This window comes from Macrotis lagotis, chromosome 2 (assembly GCF_037893015.1).
Source record: "Macrotis lagotis isolate mMagLag1 chromosome 2, bilby.v1.9.chrom.fasta, whole genome shotgun sequence".
NCBI lineage: Eukaryota > Metazoa > Chordata > Mammalia > Peramelemorphia > Peramelidae > Macrotis > Macrotis lagotis.
This window is the reverse complement of record NC_133659.1, coordinates 241,928,360-241,941,831: the sequence shown is the minus strand read 5'-3', so window position 1 is coordinate 241,941,831 and position 13,472 is coordinate 241,928,360. Positions and strand designations below refer to the sequence as shown.

Sequence of the window (13,472 nt, the reverse complement as noted above, 5' to 3'; positions counted from 1 at the left end):
CAACTAAAAAAGTTAGAAAAAGAACAAATTAAAAATTCCCAAATAAATATCAAATTAGAAATTCTGAAAATCAAAGATGAGATTAATAAAATTGAAAGTAAGAAAAATATTGAACTAATAAATAAAACTAAGAACTAGTTTTATGAAAAAAGTAAAATAGATAAACCTTTTGTTAATTTGATTACCAAACTGAAGGTCTACAGAGTCATTGTGTTAACCTCATTGCTTTATGTGTGTGAAACCTGGACAGTCTACCACTGTCATGTCAGGAAACTGAATCACTTCCATTTAAATTGACTTAGGAAGATTCTGAAGGTCACCTGGCAGGAGAAGATACCAGACACTGAGGTCTTTCTTGAGTTAAACTGCCCAGCATTCTAAATTACTACAAAAGAGTGTAACTACAATGGGCTGGACAGGTTGTTAAAATATCAAGACACCCTGAAGGTCTCTTTGAAGAACTTTAGAATTGATTGTACAGCATGGCAGACACTGGCACAAGACCACCCAGTATGCTGTGCCCTCATCAATAAAGATGCTGCAATCTATGAAGAAGGCAGAATTGAAGTAGCTCAAAGGAAACATGACATGAGTAAGTTTAGAGTACCCACCCCAGGTGTTCACATGGACTATTTGTGCCCAGTCTGTGGTACAGCATTCCAAGGTTGCATTGGTTTGAACAGCTACAGTCGAATTTGTCAAAAACATAGTAATATTAATTTTGATCTTCTTTGATAAAAGAAGGACAAGAACCAATCATAGCATTCAAATTCTTAGAGGCGAAGTTAAGTAAGTTACAGGAAGAAATAGCAAAACTAAACTGGTGGAGGATTTCAACCTTCCCCTTTCAGAACTAGATAAATCTAACCACAAAATTAATAAGACAGAAGTTAAGGAGGTAAATAGAATTTTAGAAAGGTTAAATATGATAGATTGCTGGAGAAAATTGAATGGGAATAGAAAAGAATATGCCTTTTTTCTTTTTTCCCATCCATTAGCTTGTCTTCATCTGTGTTTGATGACTAATCACTATCTTAGGAGAGGCTGTGACTGCTCTCCTGCCTGGCTCTGGTCTATGGTTAACCACAAATACTCCCTGGGCAAGTCTGGTGCCTACATGCGTGATTAGTCCATTCTGTTTCAGGAACTGAAGCAGCAATTGTGTCCTCCTTTGAAATCAGTAACTTCTTTCTTATCAGCAATTCTTCTGGCCTCAAGCTGAAACATCTTTGTGGACACAGGAATTCCTATCTCCCTATGTTCTTCAATCCATACCTTCAATTCCCTCTCCAAATGAGACTATTTTGTTGACTTGCCTCTCCTGGCCTTCTTCTGCTGTGGCAATAGGGTTTCTTCTTCCTGTAGCCAGTCGGCTTGTTTTCTCAGTTGAAGATGGACCAAACTTATGTTCAGCAGCATGATTTCCAATCACTTTTGCAAAGTGGATCACTTTGAACTTGAATTTAGCACTGTACAAAAATCTTTTCTGAGCCATTTCTGGGCATGGCAAAATGTAACCTATTATACTACTAACAAATGAGAAATAATGAGCACAAAGACAAGAGGGAAAAAGTAGGAAAAGCAAGTGAAAAAATCTACCACAATGAGTGAAAAAAATATTCAGGAATTTCTCATAGTTTTCTTGCCTTTACTTGCATCAATTCATGCCAAACTTTCTATACTTCTTTGTATTTTTCATATTCATCATTTCCTTCAGCCATTACCATAGATTGTATAGTTATTTTTCATCTGATGGGTATCTATTTACTTTGTTTCCAGTTCTCCATTACTACAAAAAGTTTTGCTTTTAATAATTTGATGTTTATGAGGCTATTTTTTGTTACTGATGACTTCTGTGAGGTACATGCTTACTGATATGTTCTATGAATCAAAGGGCATGAACTTTTTATCTTCTTTAATTGCATAATTCCAAATTGTTTTCCATATTGGCAATGATTCACAGTTCCACCAACAATCTGTTAGTGTAACTATCTTTTTACAACCCCTCCAACATGAACTATTTCCATCTTTACCTGCATGTAATTCCAATGTGAATATCATGTGTCTGGTACCTATATGTGCACTGTGCTATGATTACAGGTAAATATTAAGATAGCTGTGCTAACACTATTATATGTAATACTGATTTCCTTATACTGATTTATAAGATCCAGGACATCCCAGAGACTGAAAATTTACAGAGGGGGATGAGGAAAGAATACATAGAATATACATAATACATAGACCTTAAAGCCAATATCTATGGCTATTTGCCCAGGTCATACATGTATAAAGAAGGAATTTAGAACAAAGGATTGAGGTTGTCAGGTTGGAGGGGAATACCTTGAAACAATTCCATTTAGGGTTTGTAGTTCCTTTGTCTTCACTTTTCCAGTCCATTTAATGTAAGACCAAAAAGAATGTTAGGGTTAAAAAAAAACCTTTGGAAATTCATTAAAAGAGGAGATCCTAAAATTATACTGAATAGGTATGTTTGATAATCAAACATTAAGTAGGATTTATAAGTATTTTCTTAATCAATAGGGTTTGCTATTGCTAAATCATGCTGCTGAACATAAGTTTGGTCCATCCTCAACTGAAAAAACAAGCTGAGACTGGCTACAGGAAGAAGCAGGAAGAAGAAACCCTATTGCTGCTTGTGAGCAGCAATTTAAAAGTTTAAAAATGCTTGTAATATCTAAGGCAATACTTAGCTAACTTACTGGTCTGTGTTCCAAAATAACTTTGCCCTTAGGGATGAAGACTTGCCTTTCAAAGATAAAAGTCTATCATAACTCAACCTAAGGATTGACAGATTTTGCTTACCAAAGTAAAAAACTGCATGGCATGGAAATAATGTAAAGATTATGAAATTGTCTTTCATGGAAGGGGGAGAAGGGATGGAAGGGAGTGTAGGGGAAAAATTGTAAAATTCAAAACCTTACAAAAAAAATGATAGGTAGAAACTACTATTGTATATAATTGGAAAACAAATAAAATATTTATTTAAAAAATGCTAAGGGATTCCACTTCTACTCCCCACTTCTCCAAGTACAATCTTGAGCATGTAAAGGCCCTTTTTTCTGATACAATAGATAGAATGCTGGACCTGGAAATTTGAATTCAAATGTGGTCTCTGATACTTATTAGCTGTGCAAGTTACTTAACACCTCTGCCTCAGTTTTCTCCCCAATAAAGTGGGAAATGGGGGTGGCTAGGTGGCATAGTAGATAAAGCACTTGCCTTGGAGTCAGTAGTACCTGGGTTCAAATCTGACCTCAGACACTTGATAATTACCTAGCTGTGTGGCCTTGGGCAAGCCACTTAACCCCATTTGCCTTGAAAAAACCTAAAATAAATAAATGAATGAATAAATAAATATATAAATGAATGGATGAATGAATAAATTAATTAATTAATAGATTAATAAATTAATAAATAAATAAGTAGGGAATAATAATAACCTATCTCTCAGGGTTGGAAGTCAGGTAGCAAAGGGTTAAGATGTTAGCAGGATATTAAGAAGTAGAAGGAACAAATTTAGAAATACTTTTTATAAGAGTTTGGCTACCAAACAGAAGAGAAATATAGCTTGAAGGGCAGAAGAATTAAGTGAAGATTTTTTTTTAAAGGATGGAGAAGATGAGAGAATTTTCAGAAGCATATGGGAAGAAGCCAATGTATAAGAGAATGAATACAATGAGGGAGCGATGATCACAAATTCACAGAAATGATGAGAGGGGATAGGGTCAATAGCAAATGAGAAAGTGATTTTGATTAAGAATCACCTCTTTATCTGAGACAAGACAAAAAAAAAGAGAAAATGAGGGATGATGTAAAGGAGTTTAGAAGTATAGAATAGGGAAGAAGTCATGAGATCATAAGAATATAATCTAGTATGGTGGGTGGATGCTCTCTGGTCCCAGCCTGGGCGGGCGATGGCAGAGGCAAGGAGTGGCTGACACTAGGGCCGTGCCCGAGGCCATCCCCCCTCCCCCTCCCCCCTTTCCCTTCCTCCTTCCTTCCTCCCCTTCCCCCCCCCCCCCACCGCCCAGCTCAGCTCCAAGGGGCACCCCAGAGCCTCCGGCCGACTCCCAGGTGTTATATATCTACCTCTTAAAGTTGGGAAAAGGAAAACAACTTTTTTGAGTAATAAAGATGCCCCCTAAATTCAAGTGCCACCTAAATGATGATGATGTCACTGCTTCTGTGAAAAGTGAAAGGAGAAATCTTTTGGAAGAAGATTCAGGTGAAGAAGAGGATTTTTTTCCTAAGGGGACCATCTGGACCAAAATTTGGACCCCGGAATGACAAAATTAGACATGTACAGAATCAGGTGGATGAAGTAATTGATGTCATGCAAGAGAATATTACAAAAGTGATTGAAAGAGGAGAGAGACTGGATGACCTACAAGACAAATCAGAAAGCTTATCAGATAACGAAACAGCTTTTAGCAACAGATCTAAACACAAAAGACAAATGTAGTGGCGCAGATGCAAAATGAAGGCCATCATGGCTCTGGTTGCTGTTACCCTTTTGCTGGTGATTGTCATTCCTATTGTCCTAAAATATTGAACTTTATTCTGTGACCAGAGATCTCTAATAAAACATTTCTGGAACAATTAAAAAAAAAAGATTGCTGCATAATTTAAAGATAAATGTACATGACTTTCAAAAGTGTTTTTTCTCAAGAAGAGGCAAGTGTCCAGTTTAAATTGGAGCATTGACAAGTTCCTGATTAACATGCTCTCCTTTACCAAGATATGCTGTCATTAATTTATTTTTAAAACAAACATCAGGGTGGCTAGGTGGCCTAGTGGATAAAGCACCTGCCTTGGAGTCAGGAGTACCTGGGTTCAAATCCAGTCTCAGACACTTAATAATTACCTAGCTGTGTGGCCTTGGGCAAGCCATTTAACCTCTTTGCCTTGCAAAAGAAGCCTAATTTGAAACTAGATACTTGCAGAACCTAAGAGAAACCCCCAGGAGCCCAAGTAATCCACATATGGGATCATCTGTACCTGTAAAAATCACATGCTGGCTAACATTGAAAGTTTAACATTTTTCTTGAACTATTTTCACTTAATAAATAATTAAAGACAAAAAAAGACTATAATCTGGTATTAGAAGGGACTTCAGAGACTTTCAAGTACAACACAGTCATTTAAAAATAAGAAAACTGCTGGACTTGGTGACACATAACAGCAATGCCAGGAGCTCTTAAATTTGGGAGTTTTGAGCCATAGTAGAATTATGCCTACTAGCTGTCCCTGCTAAATTTACTTTTTAAGGGTTGAGTTTACAGAGAGAAGGGGAAGACACCAGGCTGCTAGAGGTTCAGGTTAGAAATTTAGTAGGTCAAAGTTCCTACCTATTAATTAGTGACATCTCCTGACCTTCCAGGTTGGGCAATATAAGGAAATTTCATCTTTTAAAAACAAAAAAACTGGTGCCCAGGAAATTTAGTGACTTGTATAAGAGGAATCATAGATGGCCTCTATATTTATTTCCTCAAAACAGTAAGAGGTAAAAAACTTTGATGTTAGACAACAGAGGCAGCTTGAGGAAAGAGTTTTTTAAAATCATTTTTTATTTTTCAAATAAAAAGATTGTCACGTGTGCAATACATGAGAGGATTCATAATTTAAAACAAATTTAATTTCAAGAAAGCCTATGTAATCAATATTAGTGTGTTCAAAATTGTTCATTTTTTCATTGCTTCCTTGTAGATTTTCTGCTCTCTGCTATGCACTTTATATTTTTCTCTCCCACCTTCCCCCAGGATGGCCATAATTAAGCATGGATACACATACATACACACACACACTTAAATACATACTCACATACATATTTATATCCATATATATAACCCTATATAGATAAGACATTTATATATGTATATATTATATAATACCTACATATAATTATATAGCATATATATATATTTGATTTGTGTATGTCTCTAATTTTTTAATATTTCCTGAAAGCAACAATTCCTCCTCATTCCTCTACTCTACTTTCCTTAATCATGTCTTTTAAAGAACCCCTCCCTTACATACCCTTCTATACCTCCCTGCCCATTAATCTACACTCCTTTCTATATCTCATTAATCTATACCCTTGTATATATCCTCTTATCCTAGTCCTTTACCCTGTAACTCATCATCTTCCCTATTTCCTCTTCTCATTTCTTTTTGAATTTAGAAGGCTTTTACAGTCATATATATGTGTTCCCTCTTTAACCCATTCCCAGTGAGAGAGAACTACCAGCTCTCCTTCCCTATTTAATCCCTCTGTATGAATTTCTCTCACACCTCATTTGTTTGTAAAACAGTAACTCTTTTTAAAAAAAATTTACTTTTTAATAATTTCATCCTCCTTATCTTTACCCCCATGTTTCCTTCTAACTATTCAGTTACTCATAACAATCTTGGACATATGGTTTACATTTCCACATAAACAATTTGTCCTTACTGAATCCCTTATAATTAATCTTTGATGTTTACCCTCTATCTATTTCTTTTGCTTCTTGTATGTCAAATTTTCTATTAAGGATTTTTTGCCACAAAATCCTGAAAGTCTGGCAGTTTGTTTGAAAGTCCATTTTTTTTCCATTCAGGGTATTTACAGTTGCAACCTCCTTCTTTATTCTTTGATATATTGTATTCCAAGACCTGTGGTCTTTTTTAAAGTAACCACTGTTAGGTCTTGCATAATTCTAAATGTGATTCCACTATATTTGAATTGTGCTTTTCTTGTTGCTCTTAACATGGGAGTTTTGGAATTTAGCTATGATATTCCTGTCAGTTTCCCTCCTAGGATCCCTTTCTGTGGTGATTGATGAATTTTTTCTATTTCTCCTTTCTTCTCTTGTTTCTAACACTTCAAGACAATCTTCTTTATTTCTTGTACAATTGAATTAAGATTCTTTTTTTTTTTGAGTATCGTTTTCAGGTAGTCAGATTATTCTTATCTTTTCTTTTTTTGATCTAATTCTCTCATTCTGTTGTTTTTCTTGTGAGATGTTTCACTTTCTATTTTTTCTTTATATTGTTTTAATATTTCTTCATTTATTATAATTTCGCTGACTTTCCTTTGCTTCATTCTAATTTTCAAAGAATCATTTTCTTCCATAAGATTCTGGATCTTCTTTTCCAGTTGGTTTACTTTCCATAATTTTCTTGCTTTTCTTGGATTGTACTTATTTTATTTTTTATTTTTTCCCTCAATCTCTGATTTGAATTTTAAAGTCTTTTTTAAGTTCCTCTATGAATTCTTTTTGAGCAAGTAGCTATTTGATGATATTCTTTGGGAGGCTTTTTTTTTGCTTTAGCATCTTCCTCTGAAGAAGAATTCTGGTCTTCTCTATTTCCAAAATAACTATCTATGGGAGAAAAGTTTTGGAACAGGCTACATGGGTAATAGCATAGCTGACCAAGGGAAAAATAAGAAGGGCTGTGAACCAGTGAAGGCCCAGGTAAGATTAGGTAGTAGACTTTTATTTGACCCAGTGAACCATCAGCTTTCAAAAGGACAGTTTAAAGGGGAAGTTAATAAGGTAAGAAAGACATAAAATGAGAGGATTCAGTTAGGTGCTATCTCAGAGCCCTTTTGATGTGGAGAACCAAGGGCATAAAGGAGTGTAGAGTTCAGTTGGAGACAAATTTTGTAAATCCTTTGTTTGCATTGTTAAGTGAATCTTCCTTCTTCCTTTATCCTCTAATTTAGGCCATGGCCTGAGGGCCTGACCTTTAAATCTGATCTGGATTACCTTTTCTTTTGGTCTGGGCTAGACCACCCATAAGAGACCCCTCCCCAAAAGGCAAAATCTCCACTGTAAGATTTGGGTCACTCCCAGGTCACCACCCCTCCTATAGACCCTGAAGGATAATTTAAGGAGATCTGAGGGAGGGGCTTGCTGTCTTGATCTCTCCAGACTCCAGCTGAGCCTTGGCAGTTGGTCTGTTACATTAGAAATCCATGTGGTCTTTTCCTTTATCTCTACTTAACTTTCCTATCACTTTCTATTGTGTTGTAACTTCTTTTAATAAATCTCTATTTTCTTTCCATACCTGCATTTCTGGGTCTCAAGTGTGAGTCTTCAAACTTGGAACACAAGCTGCAACATTTTCAGAGCTAAAACTATGATCCTAAATTTACATATTATACTGTGGGATGTACTATGGGATAGTAAGCAAAATAATTTTCAACTTGAAAAATCTATGTCTCTGTGCAAAAAAAACCAAAAAATAAAATTTAAAAAGGGGCAGCTAGGTGATGCAGTGGATCAAGCATTGGCCCCTGGAGTCAGGAGTACCCGAGTTCAAATCCCACCTCAGACACTTAATAATAATTGCCTAGTTGTGTGACACTGGGCAAGTCACTTAACCCCATTGCCTTGCAAAAAGCAAAAACAAAAAAAAATTTTGAATCTATGTCTCTATCAGAGCTAGAAAACTTTGATTTAGGATGATAGAAAATGGAGAAAAATCAAGGGTGAGAGCCTGAGGTATCAAAGTCATCTTTTCCTGTCTATCAAGTCTTCATCCTTCAACCCACATGGAATTTTCACTGCTTATTTACAGTAACTACCATACAACAAAGTACTTTAGGCATCCACTGCTTTATTGTCTCTAAAATGTTTATACCTCTCTATATAGTAATGTGAGCTCCTTAGATCTCTTTTTATATCTTATAGTATTTAGCCAACTCATGGGACTTGCTCAGTATATGCTTCTTGGATTGCATTGAACTAAATTAAAAGGGTGGTTGCCAAAGATAACATCCTCAGAATATGGTTCACAATATGCTTGGGGATTGCCCTATTGATTTCCTCCTATTGCAAATGAAATTAAATGAAACTATAAACCAGGAAAAGGTCTCTTGGTCAGTATGTAACCAGGAAAGTCAACAGAAGGAAGATATTGGCACTATCAAGAAGAAATCACCAAAGGGCAAACAGCAGAAAGGGGATACTTGGGTCAGAGCTGGGACATGGGGCCAAGAATAGGGAGGATGGAGTGGTTTACATACAGAAAAAAAGACAGACATTATTGGGTATGGTGGGGGGGGAGGGGGGAGAGAGATGGAGAGATAGAGAGACAGAGAAAAAGAGCAATGAAATGTAATTTTATCTCCTACCCCAAGAGATTTCTCTATGATCACACTTGAATTTGCTGTCCTCCAGGACATTCTTTGGCTTTTCCTTGCTAAAAATATACCTAAGAATATATCTACTTATGACTTTTTCCTCAGTTTATTCTCTCTTTGGGGGGTGATGTGGTATCTGAAGGGAACTGGAACTGGATGGGAAGCAGATAACCCTGCAAAAGGAGAGGAATTTCTGAATTTCTTACTCCACTCTGTTCTTTCTCCATTGTCTTTCTCTGCACAGCAGACATGCAGGGCACTCAACTCAGTCCCTAGGATTATTCATATAAACCCTCACCTCTATCCACTGTGTTTTTCCTCTGTGAACTTCTTCCTCCAGGGGGTCATCAGGATTTCCTGAATCCTTTCTCAGGCCTTATCTTTCTTTTTGTTTTTGGATGTATTTGACAGTTCACCATGAAATTAATTTTCATTAAGTTGCTCTTTCTTGGTTTTCTTCCTACTTGTCTGCTTATTTCTTAATCTCCTTTGCAAGATCATCAACTATGTCCATTCTTTTTTTTTACTTAGGTGTAATCCCCTCCCCTCCTGGTATCTCTTTACCAGGGGCTCTTAACATTTTATGTTTTGTGGTACCCTTGGGAAGTCTGATGAAAACTACAGCCTCCAAGCACATTTCTTTTCTTTTCTTTTCTTTTCTTTTTTTTTTGCAAGGCAATGGGTTAAGTGGCTTGCCCAAGGCCACACAGCTAGGTAATTATTAAGTGTCTGAGGCTGGATTTGAACTCAGGTACTCCTGACTCCAGGACTGGTGCTCTATTCACTGCCCCACCTAGCTGCCCCTTAACAAGCATTTCTTAAGTATCAGGCATTGCCTAGTACAGGAAATGCTGAGAAAGAAAATAATATAGTCCTTACCTTCAAGGAGTTCACAGTCTAATGGGGGAGAAATCATTTTCAAATAATGGACATCTATAGTTATATACTAGATAGCAACAGTGTAAATGGAAGGTAATCTTAGAGGGTGGGCATTAGTAATGGGGGTGACTAGGAAAAATCTTGCAGAAGGGAAAAGAAAAGAATTACAAGAATTTGAACTGAGAATCAAGCTAGGGAAGCCAGTAAATAGAGGTAAGCAAGGGGAATATTCTAGGCAATTCTTGAAAAGATTACCCTTCAGAAGGAAGAGCAAGAAGGCCACTGCCCCTGAATTAGAGAGTCTGTAGAGGGGTGACATGAATAAAAGAATAGAAAGGTAGGAAGGGCTCTGGTTATGAAGAATTTAAAAAAAACCAAACAGATGAATTTGTACTGAATGCTTGATACTTGATACTTGGAGAAATTAGGTGGGGTAAACTTTAGAAAAATCACTCTGCTGACTGGATCCACTACAAATTTACATTAGATAATCTCAATTTGGCCCTCATAATAGAAAGGTAATTCCTTTATACCTCCCTAATGTTTTCACCATTCCACTCAATACAGAGGTTTTTCCAAACCTTTTCATCCTTTCTCAGGCCTCCCATAGCTACCCCTTCTTCTTCCATTCTTCCAGCCTCTCCAATGTGAATCTTTTTTTTAAGTTTTTTGCAAGGCAAATGGGGTTAAGTGGCTTGCCCAAAGCCACACAGCTAGGTAATTATTAAGTGTCTGAGACCTGGAGTTGAACCCAGGTACTCCTGACTCCAGGGCAGGTGCTTTATCCACTACGCCACCTAGCTGCCCTCCAAGGAGAATTTTGTCTTATGTTTCACGGAAAAAAAAAATGAGACCATTCATCTAGAAGGCCTTCTCCCCTCTTCATTTCATATGGCTCAGAGGATTTCCTCCACTATCTCCTTCACTCCTGTCTCTCTGAAAGAAGCAGCCCTTCTCTTTGACAGGCACACTTCTCTACATGGACAAATGTCCTGTTTCATACTATCTTTTCCAAAAGATTGTCTTTTTAATCATCCTTAATGTCTCAGTAATCTTCAGTCTTTCCCTGTCCACTGGCTGGTTCCCTGTTGCCTACAAACATGCTTGTGAATCCTGAGTCCTCAAGAAACCTTTACCTGATCATCCATCCAACTATCATCTTATATCTATCTTTTTTTTGTGGCTAAAATCCTTGAAAAAGCTATAAACAACCAGGATCTCCATTTTCCAACTTCATCATTCAACTGAAAATTATCTTTTCAAAGTTGCCAAAGATACCCTAAATGCCAGATCTAATGGCCATTTGTTAATCCTTATCCTTCTTGACTTCTTTGTAACAGTTGATATGGTCAATCATTTCTCCTTCTTTTCTTAAGGTTTTCATGAGACTTGTCTTTCCTGGTTTTCCAGCTGTCTAATGGTTCCTTTTCAATCTCATTTCCTGAATCTTCATTAAGTCATGCCCAATCCATGGGTGTCCCCACAAGGCTCTGTCCCTCTTCTCTCTATATACCATTTACTTAGTATTGTGGAATTCAGTTATCTCCATGCAGGGGATTATCAGCTAGTTCTAATCTCTCCACTAAACTCCAGTCTCATACTTTCTACTTCCTATTAGACACTTTAAATTCAACACGTCAGGGCAGCTAGGTGGCTCAGTGGATCACTGACCCTGGAGTCAGGAGGACCTGAGTTCAAATGTGGCCTCACATACTTAATTACCTAGCGGTGTGACCTTGGGCAAGTCACTTAACCCCATTTGCCTTGCAAAAAAAAATTCATCAGGTCCCAATCTGATTTCATTATCTTTTCCTCTAAAATGCTCTATTATTTCTAACTTCATTCTTACTGTCAAGGACATCATCATCCTCTTAGTCACCTAAGCTCAAAGCATAGAGGAGTTACTCCTCACTTTTTCACTCATTCTCCATATCCAATCTACTGCTAACACCTGTGGATTCTACCTTTGCAATATCTCTCACATATGCTCCCTTCTCTCCTCTGACATCATTTGATCTCCCTGCTTTAACTCCCCATTCCAGTCTACCTTCCATTTCATTATCAATGTCCTTCCTAAAGTGCAAATCTGACCAATTACTGTCCCCCCCAACACACTCCTATTCAATAAAATCAGAAATTTTAGGATAATAGAACTTGTTGGGTTTTATCAGTATGTCTAGAAATGTCTGATTTTGTGAATTTGTTTCTTATCCTGCTGGAATTTGTATCTCAAGTCATTAAACTATAGATTCTCAACTAGTCTTATGTACTTTTCCATTTTTCCTCTTCTCCATGTGACCCCTGTATTTTTTTTCTTTTTTTAGTTTTTTTTTTTTTTTGCAAGGCAATGGGGTTAAGTGGCTTGCCCAAGGCCACACAGCTAGGTAATTATTAAGTGTCTGAGACAGGAGTTGAACTCAGGTCCTCCTGACTCTAGGGCTGGTGCTTTATCCACTGCGCCACCTAGCAGCCCCTTTTGTATTTCTTTTTTTTTTTAAGAAAGATTTTATTCATTTTGAGTTTTGCAATTTTTCTCCAACTCTTGCTTCCCTCCTCCCACCCCCCCCACAGAAGGCATTCTGTTAGTATTTACGTTCTTTCCATGGTATACATTAATCTCAGTTGAATGTGATGAGAGAGAAACCATATCCTTAAGGAAGAAAAATAAAGTATAAAAGATAGCAAAATTACATAATAAGATATTTTTTTTTTCTAAATTGAAGGTAATAGTCTTTGTTCAAACTCCACAATTCTTTCTCTGGATACAGATGGTATTCTCCATCGCAGATATCTTAAAATTGTGTCTAATTGTTGCACTGATGGAATAATCAAGTCCACCAAGACTGATCATCACTCCCATGTTGCTGTTAGGGTGTATAATGTTTTTCTGCTTCTGCTCATTTTGCTCAGCACCGTTTCATGCAAATCCTTCCAAACTTCCCTGAATTCCCATCTCTCCTGGTTTCTAATAGAACAATGGTGTTCCATGGCATACATTCTTCTATAATGCTTGTTTTGAAAATGCAAATTTGAAGGGGCACCTAGGTGGTTCAGTTCAAATCCAGCCTCAGACACTTAATAAATACCTAGCTGTGTGGCCTTGGGTAAGCCACTTAACCCCATTGCCTTGCAAAAAAGAAAATGCAAATTTGTTCCAATATGATTGCCATATAAAGAAACTATGAGCATAATGCAAATTTCATATTTGCTCATGTGCAATTTCATCCTTTTTTAAAAGTTTTTTATTTGAGTTTTACAATTTTCCCCCTAATCTTACTTCCCTCTCCCCACCCCCACAGAAGGCAATTTTTGCCAGTCTTTAAACTGTTTCCATGGTATACATTGATCCAATGAGTGTGATGAGAGAGAGAAAATCATATCTTTAAGGAAGAAACAAAGTAAGAGAGATAGCAAGATCAGACAATAAGATATCAGGGTTTTT

The 13,472-nt window shown here is 36.9% G+C and overlaps 1 protein-coding gene and 1 pseudogene across 2 annotated transcripts in view; one reads left to right on the top strand and one right to left on the bottom strand.

The window, feature by feature from the left end:
- The window catches only part of EIF5A (eukaryotic translation initiation factor 5A), a 68,042-nt gene that overhangs the window by 31,290 nt on the left and 23,280 nt on the right, over positions 1-13,472 (bottom strand). The window lies entirely within an intron of this gene.
- Positions 4,159-4,638, top strand: LOC141514545 (vesicle-associated membrane protein 4 pseudogene; annotated as a pseudogene).